The sequence below is a fragment of the Sus scrofa genome, chromosome 6, assembly GCF_000003025.6.
Source record: "Sus scrofa isolate TJ Tabasco breed Duroc chromosome 6, Sscrofa11.1, whole genome shotgun sequence".
Lineage (NCBI taxonomy): Eukaryota > Metazoa > Chordata > Mammalia > Artiodactyla > Suidae > Sus > Sus scrofa.
Window position 1 is genome coordinate 58,314,233 of NC_010448.4, and position 21,085 is coordinate 58,335,317.

A 21,085-nucleotide genomic window follows, 5' to 3' on the forward strand; every position below is an offset into this window, starting at 1 on the left:
CCTTCCACTTGGCACCAGACTTCAAGTCCTCTGGTCTCCAAGACCCCACTCCTGAGGTTCTTCCCACCGGCTCCTCCATCAAGTCTTCCCTCCCAGTGGGGTCTTTCCCATCAGCCTCCAAACGTATATATATGGTCCTTTGCCTTTTTTTTTTTTTTTTCTTTAAGGCCACACCCATGGCCTATGGAGGTTCCCAGACTAGGGGTCAAATCAGAGCTGCAGCTGCCAGCCCCACAGCCACAGCCACGCCAAATCCCCAACCCACTGAGCGGGGCCAGGGATGGAGACCCACATCCTCATGGATGCTAGTCAAGTTGTTTTCGCTGAGCCACGACAGGAACAGGAGGAGGAAAGGGAGGGCAGGTTGGTAACTGGGTCTAGTTATTAGGTATCCAGGTGGAAACTTCTCGGAGGCGCTTGGGTACAGAAGCCTAGAATTTAGGAACAAAGTCTGATCTGAAGATAGAGCTTTCAAGCCTTCTTCCAAAAGCCCTTCTTTGGTATTTTATTTTGCTATTTTTGGGCTGCACCCGAGGCATATGCAAATTCCCAGGCTAGGGGTCCAATCGGAGCTGTAGCCACCAGCCTACACCATAGCCACAGCAAGCCCAGATCCTCAATCCACTGAGTGAGGCCAGGGATCGAACCCATATCCTCGTGGATCCTAGTGGGGTTCATTAACTGCTGAGCCACAGAGAGAACTCCCCTTCTTTGATTTTTAAAATGCCCTGTCTTAGCCTCAGTTTCTCCCTGAGCGGCTGTCCCATTTCTAACAGCAAAACTCCCTGAGAGCTGTCTATATTTGTCTCCAGTTTCTCTCCCCAAAAGTTCACCCATTTAATGTGTGTAGCTTCATAATCTTTAGCAAGTTTATAGATCTCTGCAGCCATCACCATAATCTAATTTTAGAACACTTTCACCCCCACCACTCCCATACCCATTGGCAGTCACTCTCATTCCTCACCCCTCCCCCCACCCCCACGGCAACCATGACCTACTTTTTGTCTCCATAGATTTGCCTATTCTGGACATTTCACCTAAATGGATTCATGTGGTATGTGCCTTTTTCCTGACTGATTTCTTTCATTTGGCATATTTTCAAGGTTCATCCATGTACCATGGGCTCCTTTTCATTGCCAAGTAATATACCATTTTAGGGATGTGGCACATTTTATCCATTTATCATAGTTAATGGACATTTGGGATGTTTTTATTTTATCAGTATTATTATTTTATCTTTTTAGGGCCACACCTGTGGCATATGGAAGTTCTCAGGCTAGGGGTCAAATTGGAGCTCATAGCCCCAGCAATGCAGGATCCGAGCCACATCTGTGACCTACACCACAGCTCACAGCAATGCCAGATCCTTAACCCACTGGGCAAGGCCAGGGATCAAACCTGTGTCTTTATGGATGCTAGTCAGTTCCTTTTCTGCTGAGCCAGGACAGGAACTCCCGTTCTTATTTTTTGACTATTGTGAATAGTGCTGTGACTGCTCACATACAAATTTTTGTGTGGATGTAGGCTTAGTTCCCTGGGGTGGAATTCTCTAGGAGTGGAACTGCTGGGTCATATGGCAATTGTATCTTTAATTTATTGAGAACTGCCTGATGGTTTTCCACAGTGGCTGCATCATTTTCCATTCCCACCAGCAAAGCAGGAGGGTTCTGAACTCTCTACATCCTCACCAACATTTGTTATTGCTCAGAAACATTTTTAAAATGGAAGTATAGTTCATTTACAACCTTTCAGGTGTACAGCAAAGTGACTCAGTTACGTGTATATATTCAGCTATGTATATATGCATACATGTATATACATATATGTATGCTTTTTCAGATTCTTTTCTTTTTTTCTTCTTTTGCCATTTCTGGGGCCACTCCCGAGGCATATGGAGGTTCCCAGGCTAGGGGTCGAATCCGAGCTGTAGCCACCAGCCTACGCCAGAGCCACAGCAACGCGGGATCCGAGCCGTGTCAGCGACCTACACCACAGCTCATAGCAACGCCGGATCCTTAACCCACTGAGCAAGGCCAAGGACCGAACCTGCAACCTCATGGTTTCTAGTCGGATTCATTAACCACTGAGCCACAACGGGAACTCCCAGATTCTTTTCAATTAAAGGATTATTACAAGATATTGAATATAGTTCCCTGTGCTATCCAGTACATCTTTGTTATCTATTTTATACACAGTAGTGTGTACCTGTTGACTTATTATTTATTTATTTATTTTTTTGCTTTTTAGGGCCGCTCTCATGACATATAGAAAAGTTCCCAGGCTAGGGGTTGAATCGGAGCTACAGCTGCCGGCCTACGCCACAGCCACAGCAATGCAGGACCCAAGCCGACTCTTAGACCTACACCACAGTTCACAGCAACGCTGGATCCCTGACCCACAGAGTGAGGCTGGGGATCGAACCTGAATTCTCATGGACACTAGCTAGATTTGTTTCCACTGCACTGAAACAGGAACTGCCTGTTATTGACTTTTTGACTACAGCCATCCTAGTTAGTGGCTGTGAGGTTGCATCTCACTGTGGTTTTGATTTGCATTTTTCTAATGACCAATGACTCCCATTGGTCAATGGGCCACTCAGATGGTCATCTCCACTACTCCACAGAACTTGCTCATGTCAAGTTCACCAGTGGTATTCACATTGACAAAACCAATGGCCAATTCTCAGGCCTATTCCATGAATTGACAGCATCTGGGACAGTTAACCCCCCTCTCCTTGAAATGCTTTCTTCACTTGGCTTTTGGAAGAAGGCTTGAAAGCTCTTATCTTCAGATCAGACCTTCTCCCTATATTCCAGACTTCCATACCCAACTGCCTCCAAAAAGTTTCCACCTGGATACCGAATAACTAGACCCAACTCCGAACATGCCCTCCCTTTCCTCCTCTTTAACCCCCGTGAATTCTGCTCCTCCAACTGCCTCCTTTATCTCATTAAACATAACTCCATCCTTCCACCTGCTCAGGTCCAAAAATCCTAGAGCAGGGAGTTCCCTGGTGGCTCAGTGGGTAAAGGATCTGGTGTTGTCACTCCTGTGGCTCTGGTTACTGCTGTGGTGTGGGTCCAATCCCTGGCCTGGCAACTACTATATGCCACAGGCACAGCCAAAAAAAAAAAAAAAAAAAAAAGCCAGAGCAGCTTTATCAACTGCAAAGAGACTCAGTTATGTGTATATATCAACAACAGTAGCTTTACCAACAACAGTAGCCATTACCACATAGGACTACTTCTTTTTTTTTTGCATTGCATTCATTTTTTGATTTAGTCAATCAGTCACAAAAGCACTTACCAAGTTCTTGCTGAATTCCACACGCTTTGCCAGGTTTGCAAACAATTGAGGCAGAGTCTGCCTTCCAGGGGCTCCAATTGAGCAAAGAGCCTGCAACCCACAGTTAAGGACACCCAGACATACGTCTCCATGACTTCTGTTGTCACAGAGGTAGGACGATACAGATTTAAGTCATTACAGCTACATAAGATTAAGGTCAGTTCCTCATTGCTCTGGCCACATTCCACGTGCTTCATGGCCATGTAAGGCTGGTGGCTTCCATATTGGACAGGGCAGATCTAGAACACTTCCATTAAGGCAGAGGGCACAAGCCACTGCCTCTGTCCTGACTACTGATCCCTGACTCTTCTCTTTTCTTCCTTACCCAACAGTCTGCAAATGCCTTTGGTTCTACCTTCACGTCCGATCTCGGACCCCCCTCCACACTGTTGCTATCACCACTTTGTCCCTGAGCTGCACGTCTTTCCTTGATTCAGGTTGCTCTGAGTTCCCGTCGTGGCTCAGTGGAAACAAAATCTGACTAGTATTCCTGAGGACACAGGTTCGAGCCCTGGCCTCGCTCAGTGGGTTAAGGATCTGGTACTGCCATGAGCTGTGGGGTAGGTCGCAGATGCGGCTTGGATCCCGAGTTGCTGTGGCTGTGGTGCGGGCCTGCAGCTGTAGCTTCGATTGGACCCCTAGCCTGGGAACCTCCATATGTTGCGGTGTGGCCCTAAAAAGACCAAAAAAAAAAAAAAAAAAAAAAGCTGCTATTTCATGCCCAGATTACTGCAGCACCTCGCAGTGATGCCTGCTCCCACCCCTCCCTCGATACAGTCCGCGATTAAGGCAGGAGCTGTGCCAGTCAAGTCAGATCATGACCTTCCTTGGCTCAAGTTGCGCCATGATCTCAAACAAAGGAAAATCAAGACCTCATGGTGGCCAAGGTCCTGCATGAAATGGTCCCTGGGTTCTCTGTGACCTCGCCTGGCCGCAGGCTCCTTTCCTAAAACCTTGCTCTGGGTGTACTGACATCCTGGCTGTTCTCCACGCACCAGGCACAGTCCTGCCTCTGGGCCTTGGCCCCTGCTGTCTCTTTTGTACTTGTTTGGGGCTGGACCTGCAGCATGTGGACACGCCCCAGGCCAGGGATGGAACCCACGCCACCGCAGTTGCAACCTGCGCCAACACCACAGCAGAAATATCCACCTGGCTCATAATTCATCCCCTTCAACTCTTTTTAGGGCCACACCTGTGGCATATGGATGTTCCCAGGCTAGGGGCTCATTTGGAGCCTTAGCTGCCAGCCTACACCACAGCCACAGCAACGGAGGATCTGAGCCGTCTCTGTGACCTACACCACAGCTCACAGCAATGCTGGATCCCTAACCCACTGAAGGAGGCCAGGAATCGAACCTGAGTCCTCATGGGCACTAGTTAAGTTTGTTACCACTAAGCCACGATGGGAACTCTCCCCTCCAAGTCTTACTTCAGTGTCGCCATCACCAAAGATCCTATTGCTTCCCCTCTCCCCTCGGCAACCCCACCCGTTTCTCTGTTTTGTTTTCTCTACCACATGTATTATCATACGACTTGGTGCCTATTTTCACTTAATTTTCTTGTTCATTGTTTGACAGGAATCAAACTCCATGAGGGTGCAGATTTTTTTTTCAACTGAAGCACAGTCAACGTACAGTATCATATATCTAGGTGTACAACACAGGGATTCAATATTTTCATAGACTATACTCCACTTAAAGTTACTATGGGGAGTTCCCATCGTGGCCCAGTGGTTAATGAATCTGACTAGGAACCATGAGGTTGCGAGTTCGATCCCTGGCCTTGCTCAGTGGGTTAAGGATCCGGTGTTGCCGTGAGCTGGGGTGTAGGTTGCAGACTCGGCTCACATCCTGCGTTGTTGCTGTGGCCCTGGTGTAGGTCGGTCGCTACGGCTCCATTGGACCCCTAGCCTGGGAACCTCCATATGCCGTGGGAGCGGCCCTAGAAAAGGCAAAAAGACAAAACAAAAACAAAAACAAAACAAAACAAAAAAAACCTGCATCCTCATGGATGCTAGTCAGATTTGTTTCCGCTGAGCCACGTCAGGAATGCCTCCATTATTATTTCTACGGTGCCTTGAAAATTCCTGGCACAGGAGTTCCCATCGTGGCGCAGTGGTTAACAAATCCGACTAGGAACCATGAGGTTGCAGGTGGGATTCCTGGCCTCGCTCAGTGGGTTAAGGATCCGGTATTGCCATGAGCTGTGGTGTAGGTCACAGATGCAGCTCGAACCGCACATTGCTGTGGCTGTGGTGTAGGTGGGCGGCTACAGCTCCGATTCGACCCCTAGCCTGGGAACTTCCATATGCTGCAGGTGCGGCCCTGGAAAAGACACACACACACACACACACACACACACACACACGCCCCCCAAAAAAGAGAGAAAATGCCTGGCACATAGTAAGTGCTCAGTAAATATTTGCCAATTGAATGAGCCAGCGAAGGGGTCAAATCAGTGAACAAGAATGTGAAGAAGATTACTTGTTACGTGGGGAAGACACAACACCATGCTTTAAAAAATAAGTTTACATTAGGTCTGAATGAGTGTTATGCACAAGCTAATACGGGGGGATGTACGTGGGAGGAGGGATGTAGGCAGAGAAGGTGACATCTGAGCTGGGACCTGTGCATTGAGAGGGAGGTGGCTTCGTGAGGTTCAAGGTAAAGTCACTTCAAGTAGGAATAGCAGGTGCGAAGGCCCGGAGACAGAACTGAGCTTTGCATGTTCAGAGCGACAAAAAGAGGCCTGGAGTTCCCTGGTGGCTCAGTGGGTTAAGGATCTGCTGTTGTCACTGCTATGGCACAGGTTCTATCTCTGCATCTCTGTCCCCAGCAGCTCTGCATGCCACAGCCAAAAAAAAAAAAAAAAAAAAAAAGGCTCGTGGGACTAGAGAGTAAACAGGGGGAGGAAAGGGAAGTGGAGTCAGCCACACAAATACAGTGCCAGCTCTCACAGAGTTGTGGAGAGTCGATGCATGCAAAGGCTGTTCCGGGGAAACCATGACTGAGTTAGCTAGACAAAAAAAAAAAAAAAAGGCTCACAGACATTGACAAACTTATGGCCTCCGGAGGAGACAGTTTGGGGAGATGTGCTTGGGTTATGGGATGGAAATCCTGTGAAATTGGATTGTGATGATCATTATACAACTACAGATGTAATCAATTCATTTGTGTAATAAAAAATATATTATTAAAAAAACAAATAATAACTAAACAAAAACAAACAACAAAAAAGGGACAAATACTCTTCAAGGCAGAAAACAGCATGTACCCAGGTCTTGGAGAGAATAAGGATCAAGATGAATACAAGGCATGAGCAAAGACCAGAGAAACTGCAGGGCAGGAAAAGCTCGGGTAAGCATGGGGTGGGAACTTTGAAGGGCCGGGGGAGGGGGGTGCTTTGGAGGCCTTGACAGAGAACTGGATTTTATTCTAATGCCACTGGGGAGCCACTGAAGGATTGTGAGCAGAGAAGTGATCAGATCTGACACGTTTCAAAACATCACTCTGGCTGCTTTGGGAAGAAGGGACTGCAGTGGGACAAGGCTGAGGGGAGCCAGGGAGGCCCGTGCGGACACTGCTGCAGTGACCCAGGCAAGAGACGGTGTTGGACCACAGATGGAGCAACTCCGTGAGAGATTTAGGAACTGCAAGGGCGGAGCCCTGGAAATAGACTGGACATGGAGGAGGAATTAAAAGCAACTTAGGTTTCTGGTTGAGCAGCTGGATGGATCGTGGTGCCCCTTATGACAGCAGGAAAGTGTCAGGGAGGAACAGGCTGACAGAATGATACCAAGGACTCTTTCAGGGTGACATCTGCAGTTGTAAATGTTCAGGATGCTGCCAGGTATCTGGGGAGGGGTCTGGGCTTGCACCTAAAGCCCTCAGCACAGCAGCTGTGTCTACTACCGTCCTTATGGGGGCCTGCTCACCTGGGCATATGCTGCTCTTCCTCTTACTTAAATTACTAGTGACCATCTTCAAAGATGAAGGAATCTAGAGAGCTGAAATGCATTTTTTTTTTTGGTCTTTCTGCCTTTTCTAGGCCTGCTCCTGTGGCACATGGAGATATCCAGGCTACGGGTCAAATCGGAGCTGTAGCCACAGGCCTACGCCAGAGCCACAGCAACACGGGATCCGAGCGGCATCTGCAACCTACACCACAGCTCATGGCAACGCCAGATCCTTAACCCACTGAGCAAGGCCAGGGATCGAACCCGAAACCTCATGGTTCCTAGTCGGATCTGTTGACCACTGCGCCACAATGGGAACTCCTGGAATATATTCTTTATTTTAGGGATGTAAGTAGGATAAGGAAGGAAAAGATACCTTTGTTAGCTGCCGCTGAAGTACCATCGAAAGAACATCCTGGGGAAAACAAGGAGGTGTTTGGGGGGTAGGGGAGGCTAGGGACCAGGAATCTGGATCCTGGAGCCTGGGTCCCACAGGTGGGTGATAAGGCTTGGATTCTTGGACCCGAGGGAGTAGGGGCTGGACTTCTGAATAGGAGGCGGGGGACCCAGACTTCTGGGTCTGAGGGAGGACAGTCTGGGAATTCAGAATCGCGGATCTGGGGAAGGGGAAAGACGGACGCTGGGACTCCGGGTCCCGGGGACTCACCACGCCAGCACGGTCACACAGGCTGATGCTAAGGCCACAAGGGCCGCGAGCAGGCACTGATTGCCCGACGTCAGAGCCTCGGGGCTGGCCAGCAACTCGCCCAGGCTCGGGCTCCAGGGTTCAATCACCTCCGCCTCCCGCGGCGCCCAGCGCAAGACTTCCCGAAAAGTGAGCTGGAGCTCAGTCTCCCCGCGCGGCGGCGGACCCGTCACTGTGGGGGCGCGCACGTTGGCCAGGCGTGAGCCCCACCCCTCACGTAGCCCCGCCCTCCCGTCGCGCAGCCCAGCCCCTCCCGCACCGTTAAGAAAGAAGTAGAGCCGCGCCAGGGGGCGCTGGTCGTGTGTGATCACGCAGGAGAAGGTCCCGCGGTGCTTGGGCTGCACCGGCCGGATGCGCGCCAGGTATCCTTCGGCCCGCGGAATGTCTCGGAAGTAGGACACGTCCTGAGTCCGGAGCTGCGGGACGCCCGGACTGAAGCGGCAGGAGGGGGCCTCGCCCTTGCCCAAGTCAGACTCTCCGCCTGACTCGCCCAACCTCCGAGTGCAAGCCCCACCCCCGAGCTAGACCACGCCTTCTCGAGCCTGGCCCCACCCTTAGCCCTTATTCGCCGATCCTCCACCTATAGCCCCGCCTCCTAAGTCTTGACTCCGCCCCGTGGGCCTAGCGTTTGTTCTCCCGCCCAAAACGCCTACGGGTTAACCAGCCCCTGAGCTCTGGCCCTGCAGTGTTTTGACCCTTTCCCCTAAATACCTGGACCCTCCCCTTGCTTTGTGAATCAAGAATCTAGACCGAGCTCCCCGAGTCCCACTTTCTGCGTCCCGACTCCGCATCCTCTAGAGAAGCAAAAGCCGCCTCCCAGACCCTTCACGCTGGCTCCGCCCCGACTCACACCTCCAGCGAACTTCCAGGAATAGGTGATCTCTTCCTTGGGCAGCTGGAAGTTCACAGTACAGGAGAACATAGCCTGATGACCCCGAGTCACCGTCACGTCCTGAACTAAAAGACAGGTCCACCTTACCACCTGGGCCCGCACACGTCCGGCCCCGCCCCCTCGTCGGTCAACTCGTATTTCAGGTTTCAAGCCCTTCAAGGCCACGCCCCTCACCTGGGCAGTCCAGCGGGAGGTCGCAGACGGTGGAGTAGCACCCGCGACAGTGGAAACGCCGGGCGACCTCCTGGAGTCCTATGGGACGGGAATGCTGGACCTGGGCTCCATCCGTTTCCCCCTGTCCGCAACCCTTCGGTCATCTGAAGGTCTGTTTAAGCTGAGTTCTAACATCCAGACAAAATCTGGGTCCCGCCTTCCCTGCGTTCATTGGCTGGCTCTCACCACTCTCCAGGCCTCTAGGATTCCCATTGGCTTGCATTGATTTTCGGACCCGCCTTTTATCAGGTGTGTGAATAATACCTGATGTACTTACTTTTCCCCCGGGCTCTTCTTGGCCCCCTCCGATCAGAGGCTCACTCCTGCTCTCCTACTCCAAGTCCCAGGTTTCGGCCCCACCACCTCCCTTCCCCCGCAATTCTGAGCTTTGAATAAAGTGCTTACCGCAGGGAGGGACGCAGGCCGGGACTGTGGAGAGAGAGGAAGCGTTACTACCCTGTAAGTCGCGGCAGGCGCCCACCTGAAGCTCCCTTCGAGGAACTGCTACTGCCCCGGATGCATTCCTTCGAGGGGACGGCGTCCCGCCGCCGCAGCCCACCTAGGAGGCGGGGCCAAGCCCGCAGCATTCCACCTGTAGGCGGGGCCAGGCTTGCCTGCTTCCACCTGGGGACCCAGCCAGGCCTGCAGCATTCCTTTAAGAGGTCAGCCACAGGTCTGCAGCTAGCATCTAAGGCGGGTGGTGGGGAAGGGCGGCAGGCCCGCGGCTCGCAAGAGCAGGAGACGGAGCCAGCTCTGATGGCCTAGATCGGGCGATCCTCGGAGAAGACAGGGCCTAATTGGGAAGCCCAGGTAGAGGTGTTGTCAGGGAGAAGTAGCCCACTAAGGGGTCCCGGCTGGAAAGCAGGAACAGAGGGCGCAAGGCTAGACACAGAGATCCAGGAAGAGGCCCAGGCTCATCTGGGTCAGGACCGTGCTAAGCGGCGGTCCTAGCTAGAAGAAACCTTCCGTCCGAGGCGCGGGAGAGTGGTGGGAACAGTTAAGAGTTTGGGTCAGGAGCGACCCACCTAGGGAAGCTCCGCTCAGAGATCTGGCCAGGGGATTGAGCTGCAGGGAGCGGAAGGGGGTCTCAGGAGTGGCGTTTTTCCGTCTGGGCCCCAGGGAAGGAGACGGTCTGTTTTACCTTCTTTAAGCTGCGATATAACCTTGCGCATTTTCCTGGCGGCAAGAGGGAAGGCAACCCGAAAGGACCCTAGAGTGGAGGCAGTTCTTGGAGTAAAGACCCTTCCCCAAGGTGGGCGGAGCCTGGCAGGACTCGCCGCCACGTGTCTGCGCCCCTTCCCCAGCCCCTCTCCACCCCCATGTCCCTGGTATATACTACCCACCCCAGCTTCTCACCTCCTCCTACCCTGTCCACCCCAAGGTTGACACAACCCCAAGTCTCCTTCCTTCCACTGCCTCTGGCCTGTCTCTGATAGAACCCCTCGGCATCATCTGTGTTATCTTGTTGAGGGGGAAGGGGAGGATAAAGACCAAATTTCTCCCAAGGCCCTCGAGGCCCCTACGCGGTCTGGCCTAGTTTCCTCTTCCTCTCTCTTCCATCCCTGTTACCCACCTTTCACTTCCCCCAACAGGAAAAGAACCATATTCGCTAGCATCTCAGGGCCTTTGCACATGCTGGTTTCTGTCTCAAGTTCATCTTTCCCCCAATCCTACTCATCCTTCACGTCATAGTTCGAGCCACCTCCTTAGAGGTTTTTCTCTGACCGCAAATCTAATTTAATCCAGTCCATGTTTGTCTCTAATCTGTGCCCCATTCAGCCCATTCATAGCTCTCGCCAGTCTGCAATTACATAATTTAAATATACGTCGTCATCATTTACGGCTGCCTCTTAAGTAAGCAAACATGTCTTGCTTTAGCGGTAGGGCTCTGAGTCTTAGAAAGTGCTCAGTAAGTATGTGTAGAATGAATTCCAGGATCCAGCTGGAATGCAGATCACAACTGGAGGCCTGTGGCCCCAGTTCACGTCCTTTGAATGTGTTACATTTGGCCTGGAAAGTATTTTGAAAAAGGAATCAGTTGCCACCATGTAAAACTGGGGAAAATCACATAAAATGTTTGGCATCCCTTTAAGAAACTTACAGAGACTGTATGTCCACAAGGCAGCAATTAGCTGGAGCTGAATAGCAGCCACCCCTTTCATTTAGCTGTCTACCTATTCATATTTTTTATTTTTTGGCAGCACCCGCGGCATGTGGAGGTTCCCAGGCCAGGAACTGAACCTGTGCCAGAGCAGTGACAACACTGGATCCTCAACCCACTGAGCCACCAGGGAACTCCACAGTTCCTTTTAGACAGGGCACACACCCACAAATTTTCCAGTCTCCAGCCTCTTCATTTCTATCCCCCTTTCATTGTTTTGATGTTCTCTGTCCTTATGGATGTTTGAGTTTTGACCATTGTAATGGCCTCCAAACTATAAGGTTTTGTGGCCTTTTCAAAGCGGGTGGCTCGAATGATTTACAGGTAGAGTTGGTTTTGGAAAGCAGGAATGTGGCAGGGTGCGATGGGCTGAACTGCGTCCTTCCCAAGTTCATATGTTGAAGTCCTAACCCCTAGTCCTTCCGAAAATAACTGTACTTGGATATAGAGTCTTTTTTTTTTTTTTTTTTGTCCTTTTGCCTTTTCTAGGGCTGCTCCTGCGGCACATGGAGGTTCCCAGGCTAGGGGTTGAATCGGAGCTGTAGCCACTGGCCTACACCACAGCCACTGCAACGCGGGATCCGAGTTGTGTCTGCAACCTACACCACAGCTCACGGCAACGCCAGATCCTTAACCCACTGAGCGAGGCCAGGGATCGAACCTGCAACCTCATGTTCCTAGTCGGATTCATTAACCACTGAGCTGCAAGGGGAACTCCCTGGACATAGAGTGTCAAGGTGGTAGTTAAGTTAAAATGAGGTCATTAGGGTGGGCCTAAATCGAACATAACTGACTTCCTCACAAGAGGAGAAAATTTAGACAGAGGCACACACAGAGGGAAGATGGTCAACAGCCAAGGAGAGAGGCCTCAAAAGAAACCAGCCCTGCAAACAGTGACACCTTCATCTCGGACTTCCAGCCTCCAGAATTGTGAACAAAGAAATTGCTGTTATTTAAGCAACCCGGTCTATGGTATTTTGTTACAGCAGTCCTAGCAAACATACACAAGGATTTCTAGTTGCCTCAAAATAATCTCTTTTCTCTTTAGTAACATAACCCTGCATTTCAGCTGGAAAAGCAATAGCCCCCCGCCCCGCCCCAACTAAAAGACTACATTTCCCAGCCTCCTTTGCAGCTGGCTCTGCTCATACGACCAATTTCTGATCAAGGAGATGTAAGCACAAGGGTCATGTGTGAGCTACAGAAAGTAGCCTCACAAGAGAAATGGTGCCATTTATTGATCCCTTTCCCCTTCTTACATCCTATTGCTTGAAACTTAGATTTGATGGCTGGTGCTCTAGCAGTTATATAGGGCCATGAGGATAAGGAGGTTACCCTGGGATGGTAAGGCAGAAAGCTGGAAGGGGCTTGGGCCCCCAGGAAAACGGAGCTGCCATACTAGCCTTATTTGATATGGATGAAATTAACTTCTAACTCCTAGCTTGCTTAAGCCATGGTAGGTTCCTCTGCAATTTAAAACCATACAAAACAGGAGGGCATCGAAGAGGCTGGCTAAAGTGATGATCACTGGGTAGACGCTGGAGAGAGGGGACACTGAAGCCAGGAAGTGGGTTCAAAATGAGGGGTCAAGGACTTAGAGGCATCTCCCTGGCCACAAGGCAGGCATGTGGTCTGGAGATGGCAGGATGGGTCAGGAGGATGTGGTCAGAGTGGGATGCTCAAATGAAGGACCAGGATGTTGGAAGAGGTATCCAAGGGATATCCATGGGCCAAACCAAACGACTCATGGAGGAGACGGTGGCTGTGGGATATACCAAGTCAGCCACGGGGCAGGGGGAGAATGTCACGTAACTAGGAAACCACAGAGTGGAATAGGGATGGAGTGAAACGTCCAGCGAGGCCAAGGGGCAGGGGTTATATCAAGTGAACCACAAGGGGGCGCGGGCGGATGTTATAAAGTCTCCCCCCAAACATGCTCCATTAGGACTTTGAACTGTTTCTGATCAGCTGGGTTTCAGCTCTGGCTCTTCCAGCTCTGAGCACATACCTGAGCCAGCCATCCCACGTCCTCCTCCCCATGGGACCCAGGCCACGTATTTCACCTTCCTGATCCTCAGTTTCCTCATTCATAAAATGGGAACAATATCAGGGTCTGCCTCGCGGGGATAAGAGGGAGGATTTACTGTCATACGACAGAAAAGCATCCCCTCCTAAACTGTGCGCCGGGTACCACTTAGCGATCGCTGGGGTAATGCCTTTGAACAGTGCCTGGCACACAGGGTTACAAAAGGGTCAACTACGAGCTTAACCATCCGCAAGTGTAAGAAGGTGGCCCGAGGTCAAACAGCTAGACTTGAACCCAGGCGGCCAAACTCCAGAGCCTCCACGAGAGATCACCACCTGTGGTACACACACTTCCCTGTAAACCACACCATCCACTCCATGGTTAAGATACACTCACAGTATCTGCTGCCACCACCGAGAGCTGCTCTGAGTCAGCATGTCCATTTCTTGGGTTCTCCAATCAGGAGGGACCCAGGCGTCCTCACGCCACATACATCTGATCCAGATTATCTCCTGGCCTGTTCTCCCTGTCCAGCTGAGTCCCAACTTGCCCATCTGGAAAATGGGGCTATAACCACCACCACCCCCCCCCGCCACACACACACATTTTATAGGGTTGGTATAAAGATATCTTTCAGGCAGATAATGAACATAAACAGCTCTCTGCAGACCGAGCATCTTCCATGTTTGGGACAGGTTCATCTTGGCTCACTTGAACCACTGCCACTGGTCCCAGCCACCACTGATACCTCCTTGTTGGTCTCTCTGCTTCTGCCCTTAACCCATAAGGCCTTAGTAAGATCCACGACCACCCCCTTCCTTTAAAATCCTCCAATGGCTTCCCCATATCACGGGCAAAAGCCAAAGAGACTGGCCGAAGCGATGATCCCTGGGTAGAAGCTGGAAAGAGGGGGCACCATGGCTAAAGATGGTCTGAGGGCCCCCCACAGGGGTTCAAAAGTATGTTCCTGCAACAGCAGCCCTGGCCCCTGGGAACCTGGAAGTGTCAGGTGCTGGGCCCCACCTCAGACTTACTGGTCAGGAACGGAGAGTGGGGCCCAGGGGTCTGCATTTTCATAGGCTCCCAGCAGATTCTGACATACACTGTGGGGCTGGAGAAGCACTGGCCTACCAGGTCCACTCCAGCCCCACTGGCCCCAGGGCCTTTGCACTGGCTCTTCCCTCTGCCTGGAAGGGCTCTCCCTGGATTATCTGCAAGGCTCTCACTCTCCCCTGGTTCAGGTCTTTGCTCCATCGGAGCTTCTCATTTGCGCCTCCCCTGATCAACCTATTTAAAATGATCGCCCCACTGGCTGCCCCGTTCCCTTCTCCTTCCGTTTCCCTCCACAGCGGGGCTCACCAACTGACACACTCCAGCATTTCGCTGATTTGTCTATTGTCTGTCCTCCCCCACCCCCGGAGAAGCAATCTGAGGGCAGATAGCTTGGCGTTTGGTATAAAGATATCTTTCAGACAGATAATGAACATAAACAGCTCTCTGCAGACCGAGTATCTTCCATGTTTGGGACAGGTTTCCCTGAATTTGCCACATTCAATAAATATCCACGGAATGCATTGCACCAGCTTCTCCCAGCTTCCAGCCTCTCCCTCCTGGCCGGCCTCCTTACGGCCCCAGAGGCGCTTCCCACACCGAGAGCTGACCCTGCCCTTCCCCGGCTCACAGCCCTGCTCCTTCGGGACAGACCAGCTGAGCCCTGGACCTGTGGCTCGGGCTGCCCCCTGGATATTCCCGGGCCCCTTGCAGTCACCATTTCGGAGGCCAGCTGGCCATCTGCCCCCCCCACGCCTACTCCTCCTTCTCAGATCCCCATCTCAGGACGAGCCACTGCCCACGCAGGCCTGGACCCAGACCCTGAACGCTGTCCCCAACCCTCTTCCTTCTCCCTGAACAGCTTATCCAACCCAAGGCCCTCCTGCCCTTGACTCTCTCCACCCGGTCCCCTCTTCTCTACTTTTCTTCCTTCTTTCCTTTTTTTTGTTTTTTTTGTTTTCTTAGGGCCACACCCACAGCATATGGAGGTTCCCAGGCTAGGGGTCCAATCAGAGCTGCAGCCGCCGGCCTACACCACAGCCACAGCAACGTGGGATCCAAGCCGCGTCTGTGACCTACACCACAGCTCACGGCAATGCCAGATTCCTAAACCACTGAGTGAGGGCAGGGATCGAACCCATGTCCTCATAGATCCTAGTCGGGGTCGTTAACCACTGAGCCACGACGGGGAGCTCCCTTCTCCACCTTTCTAATCCCCGCCGCCCCAGCTCAGGCCTCCTTCACCACAGCCTCCACCCAGGCCTCCCAGCCTCCCCCTCCCCCGTCTCACACACAGCCCTCAAGGGTCGCCTACACCCAGAGCTGGACTTGTTTCTCATCTTTTCAAAGCCTTCTGTGGCAGGGTGGCCTACGTGGGGAAGAAGGGGCGTCTCCTGAGGTCAGGAGCTGCCCCCCCTTCTCCGCCCCAACCAGCTGACTTCCTCTCCCTCTGGGGAGGCCCCCCAGCTACGTCTTCCCCACGCTGGTCCCCTGGATGGATGGGAACTCCTCATCTTTGGGGCTCTTTGTCAAAAAGCTCGGTGGGCAACAGCCGGGAGCAGAAGTAACAGAACGAAGGTGCAGAAATGACGCCTGAGCCCCTGGACGGTGGAGGTTAGGCCGCAAAAGAGGGAGCGCTCAGGCCTCCCTCCCAATTCCAGCCTCCAGCGCATGGGGGGGCAGGGGCGGTGTCCTGTGTCATGGCGTGACTACTGCTCAGGCTGCCCCCTCGGCCGTGAGGGTCACCCCAGCCCTGACGCCCCTCCACGCTGTCACGTGCCTGTGTGTCTTCAGCGTGTGCCCTCCCCACCCCAAGGCTGTCACGCGGGCCCACCTTGCCCATGCTGGTCACCTGAATGATGCCCTCTCCCTGCTCCTGTCTTCCTGCCTCCCACAGCCTCGTGTGGCAAAAACGCGGCATCACTTGATCGACAGGGAACACGTGCGTTTTACCCGGGAGGAAGCTCTCCTCCTGAGGCCGGTCTCACTGGGGCAGGGAGGCTCCCTCACCCTGAGCTCCAAGCCCATCCTGCGAGGCAAGGCGGCCGTCCCATCGCTCAGGCTGGGTCAGCTGAGGCCCAGGGTAGGGGCCACGACCACGGCCAGAAGCCCCATCGCCCTGACCCCAGCTGGCTGCAGACTCCCAGTTATTTCTACGCTACCTTCACCTCCGCACCAGCCTCTGCCCGACTCTTCTGCCTGACAAGGTCACCCCGCTCACGTGGCTCCCCAGATCACCTCCTCCAAGATCACTGTCAAGTTCAGAGCCTTCCCCTCACCAGCATCCATCTCCTGGGGACTCCGCACCCCCGCCTCCCAGTGCTGCCGACCCCGCGCCACTCACCCTGGGCGGCGGCCACCTCCTGGAGGGAGTGGGTCATCTGGGTGAAGGCATCGTGCAGGTGGCTTCTCTCATCGTAGTCTGGGGGTGGGAGGCAGGAGCTGGGGGATGCGGTTCCCCCCAGCACCACGTCCCCAGTGTCCTGAGTCTCTGACCCCGTCTCTCCAGGCCTCTCTTGTCCCTCCCTCCACACAGCCCCCCCGGGGGGGGGATGCTGGAGGATGGGGGGGTCTCCTCACGGATCTCAGTGTCCAGGAGGCCCTTAAAGGCCTCCGTGAAGGCCTCCTCACACTTCCCCAGGGCCGGGCTCTCCAGGCCGGGGAAGATCTGGCAGATCTGGAGGCGCTCATTGTATGACGTGAAGCAGAGGAGACAGGCCCAGGCGGAGGCCCCGAAGACAGAGAGGGCCACCAGGGCGGACGGGACGGTGCTCGCTGGGGCCAGCAGGGCCATCACGGAGGCTCTCAGCCTGGAGAGAAGCTAGTGACTTTTGTGAGGTCACCGTGGGGAGGGGGAGGGGCCCATGAGACAGAGGTCAGAGGTCAGGTTTCAGTGTCCCCCGTCAAATGTCAGGCTCTAGGGTTTTCAGGGGAGGAAGGGTGTGTGGGGTCATCGGGCCGGCAGTCCCCAGGCTGGTGGTTGGGCCGGACGCCAGGCTCCCAAGAACCTCACCTGTGACCCTGGATGTCCTCACAGGTTAAAGGGTCTCAGGGACTCAGAGGCCGGCAGTGTGGTGTGGGGGGGACCCCCCGCCAGGTCCTGGGGGGCTGCGGCACAAAGGGACAGAGACCCTGCGAGGGCCCAAAAGACAGCAACTGAGCCAGAGACCCAGAAGGCATCATAAGAGACGGATGGAGTCAGGTGGAGTCAGGGGCTGAGCGGCCGCTGTGCAGAGACTCAGCGGGGACAGAGATGGAGAGACAGAGAGAAGAACAGGAAAAAAGCCAGATTTCTAGCTGGGAGAGAAACTTTTTGAGGGAAGGGGAGGAAAGAAGGTAGGCAGGGACGAGGCCAGGAGGGACAGCCCGGCTTCTCTTCCCAGCAGCCCCCTGAGCCCGGCGGGGTGGGGCGGTGACAGGGGCCAGGAGTCCCCGCCGGGCCGTCCCGTGCAGGGCGCAGCCTGGGGAAAGCTAGGAGGCCGTATAGTGATCTCCGTGGGTGTCCTCCTCAACTATACAACCTCCTACCTCAGCCCGGGGCGCGCGGCAGGTGGACAGACAGACGGACAGACAGGGGGCCAGGGCGGGCGGGGAGGGCCGGGGAGGCCCCAGCCGCGATGGAGAGCCCCCGACACGGACCCACAGACACGAGCTTGTGTGCGGCGAAGGCCCCGCAAGGTCGGTTCTACGGGTGGGTGCCAGGACCCAGGAATCCGGGCCCCCGGCCCCCTCCTCCCCAGGGAACCCAGGAATCAGGCCCTCGGCCCTTCCTCCCCCAAGGGGCCCGGGGATCCAGGCCCCGTCCTGCCTCAGACTCAGAAGTCCAGGTCCACAGGGGACCGGGGAGGCCGAGCCCTCAGCCCCCTCCCTCAGAGCCGGGAGTCCAGCCAGGCCTGCCTCCCTGGGGAAGGCCCAGCCTGGCTTCCCCGGCTCTGGGTCAGAGGGAACCTCACTTGTTTGGGAGTTTGGCTCCCTACCTACCTGTCAGGTTCGGAAATCCAGGACCTGGGTGGAGGCCGCCCAGGGGAGACAAAACCTTTAGAGCCTTCCTGGGTCATGACCCCTTCCTTCTCCGCCCTTCTTTCGGCCTCTCACCAGTGGCAGCCCTGATGGCTACCATCCCATCCCAGGCCTCTGGCATCTCGCAGGCAGGAGCGCCAGGGGCCGCTAGCACCCCCATTTTGCAGCTAGGAAGGCTGAGCCCCCCGGGGCAGCCGCGGAGTGGGAGGGGCCGGGCCTGCAGAGCGGCAGCCGGTCCCCTACCCCACCCGGGGCTGGGTCGATGCACCTGAGAGCCTCCGCCTCAGTCCAGCGCTCCAGCTCCATCTTTCTGCTTCTCTGCCCGGCCTGCTGTCTCTTCCTGCGGCCGCTCCAAGCTCCTCCAGCCTCGGTGAGCCGGTCCCCGGCTCTGCCCTGCCCATCGGCGCCCTCCGCTCGGCCTCTCCTGAGCGCTGCCTTTCCCAGTCCACCCCTCTCTCCTCTCCCCCATCTCCTGGTTTCCTCTCCTCTCTCTTCTCTCCTTCTTTTCCTCTCCCTTCCGTCTTGCACCCTCGCCTTCTCCTCCCCCCTCCCTCCGTCTTTGTCCCTTTCCTCTCTCTCCCTCAATTTCCCCGTCTCCCTCTCCACTCGCCCTTTTTTTTCTGTCGCTCTCCCTCTCCCCCCCATCTCTCGATCTCTCTCCTTTTTTCTCCTTCTCTCTCCTTCCCTCCCTCCCAGGTCTCTCTCCTCCCCCCCCTTCCCTTTTTCTCCTTCCCTCTCTCCCTCCCCTCGCAGCAGCTCGGAGCCAGGTCTGGAGCTGGGGGTGGGGTGGGGGTGGTTCGAGAAGGGGCCCACGGCTGGGGTAGCGACCTGCTGAGGAGGGGGAGGAGAGGCGGGAAGGGGGCGGAGGAGGCGCGCGCGGGGTGGGGTGGGGGGTTGAATGGGGGGGAGGGGGCCAGAGACGGGTCTACGGTCCCAGCTCTCATCCGCCTTCCCTCCTTCCCAACCTCCCAGACCCTCAGGCGGGGGCGAGAGTCAGGCCAAGGTGGGGAGGAAGGGGAAGGGAGGAGGCTGCCCCCGCCCCCCCAACAACCTGGCCCAGAGCCCAGGCTGGGTTCCCAGCATGCCCCGGGGCTGCCTGGGGCCTGAGGAGGGGGGTGAGAGGAGAGGGGAAGCGGAGAATCTCAAAGATTTGCAGGACCTGAGCATCTCCCCAGTCGGCCAGCAAATTTCTCTTCGGGGAAACTGAGGCCCAGGGAGAAGGGTCAGGACTTGTTCAAGGTCACTGGACAAGGCCTTGGGTGGAGACACCCATAGGCCCATAGGCCCGATTTGGGGACAAGGTTGGCGCTGGACTTCCCCCAGGTCTGGGGCCCCTCCCCCTCACTGCAGACCCTGGGGAGCCCCCAAGGGTCAGAGAGCAGACCCAAACAGTCTGGCACCATGGCAACCAGCTGGCCCCGCCCCCTTAACCCCCAGAGGGTTAGACTCCAGCTGGGGCTAAAGAGGAGGTGGGGACTCCTGGGTTCGGGGAAGGAAGGGGCTAAGGGCCCGAACTCCGGGGTTTCGTGGAGAGTGGGGGGCCAGAATGTAGTCCCCCAGGTCTGAGGGCAGACGAGGCTGGGGGCCGGGACTCCTGGGTCCTAGACCTTAGAGGGCTAGGGGTTCAGATTCTGGAATTCTGGGGGAGGGGGCTGGGTTGCGGACTCCCAGGTCTAAGGGAGGAGGGGCGCAGGGGCCTGGAATCCCGGGTCCCCAAGGGAGCCTGGATGCTGGGCCTCTCCTCCGCCAGACATCCCCTGCCCCCGCCGCTGACCCTGGCCTGTCTGGCAGCCCAGACAACCTCCCCCCTCCTCTGCGGCCCCCTCCCACTTGCACGGCTCACCCTTGACCCCTCAAAGCCCCGCAGCCCCTTCCCTGCCCCTCCCCCTCCCCTCTAGCCAGACATTAACCCTTCCGCCGCCAGCGGCACCTCCAAAGCCAGACTCTCTCCCTCCACCTTCCCTGAGGGCGCAGGAGGGCATCTAGCCTTAGTCGCCAGCTCCGAACCGAGCTACCCCAGCCCCACCTCTCTCCTCCCAGTGGAACCCAGGAGGTGTTCCCTGCCCGCTCCTCCTCCTGGACCCCGGAATCCAGGCCCACAGTCCCCTCCTCCCAGGATTCTGGAGTCTGGGTTCCCAACCCCCTCCTCCGAGAACCCAGCAATCCAGGGCCCGGGCTGCCTCCTCCCCTAGGGACCCCGGAGTCCGGGCCCCGGGTCCCATCCCGCTCCCTCTCCGCAGACTCACGGCTCCGCCGCTCCCGCGTCGAGGGGAAGGGGTCTCGGTGGGCAGCCCCCCGGGCCGGGCTGAGCCGGGCCCCGCCGCCGCCGCTGCCACCGCCGCCAGCTCTCCATCCTCTCCCCGCCTCCGCCGCCCGACGGCCTCTCCCCTTCCTCCCGGCGTCCCCGCCATCCTCCTTCCCTCCACCCCGACTCCCTCCGGCCTGCGCCTCCTCGCGGGTCCGCGGGCCCGGCTTCCCCGCCCGGGACCCCGCCGGACCAGCCCCCTCCCCAGGGGGCCCCCGCTCCGGCCCCTCCCCACCGCCCGGCCCAGTCCGGCCTGGCTTCCCCCCCACCCCTGCCCCGGAGCTGGCCCCGGTCCAGGGGAAAAAATTCCATCCAGCCCCGGGGAGGAGGAGCGGGGCGGGGGAGGGAGCCGGGAGGGGAGGCCGGGCCGGGGAGCGTGACGCAGGGAGGAGGGAAGGGACAAAAGGGGCCG

The 21,085-nt window shown here is 55.8% G+C and overlaps 1 long non-coding RNA gene and 3 other non-coding genes across 4 annotated transcripts; all 4 read right to left on the minus strand.

The window, feature by feature from the left end:
* LOC110261042 lies at nt 7,620-16,717 on the minus strand. The gene is made up of 5 exons (XR_002344787.1): nt 16,693-16,717; nt 9,073-10,321; nt 8,859-8,963; nt 8,266-8,422; nt 7,620-8,178 (listed from the first exon to the last, which is right to left on the minus strand). It is a non-coding gene; the product is annotated as an uncharacterized LOC110261042 (long non-coding RNA).
* MIR125A (microRNA 125a) lies at nt 17,334-17,413 on the minus strand. Its single transcript, NR_038541.1, has one exon. It is a non-coding gene; the product is annotated as a microRNA 125a (primary transcript).
* MIRLET7E (microRNA let-7e) lies at nt 17,810-17,889 on the minus strand. The gene has a single exon (NR_038521.1). It is a non-coding gene; the product is annotated as a microRNA let-7e (primary transcript).
* On the minus strand, nt 17,979-18,048 carry MIR99B (microRNA 99b). The gene has a single exon (NR_038512.1). It is a non-coding gene; the product is annotated as a microRNA 99b (primary transcript).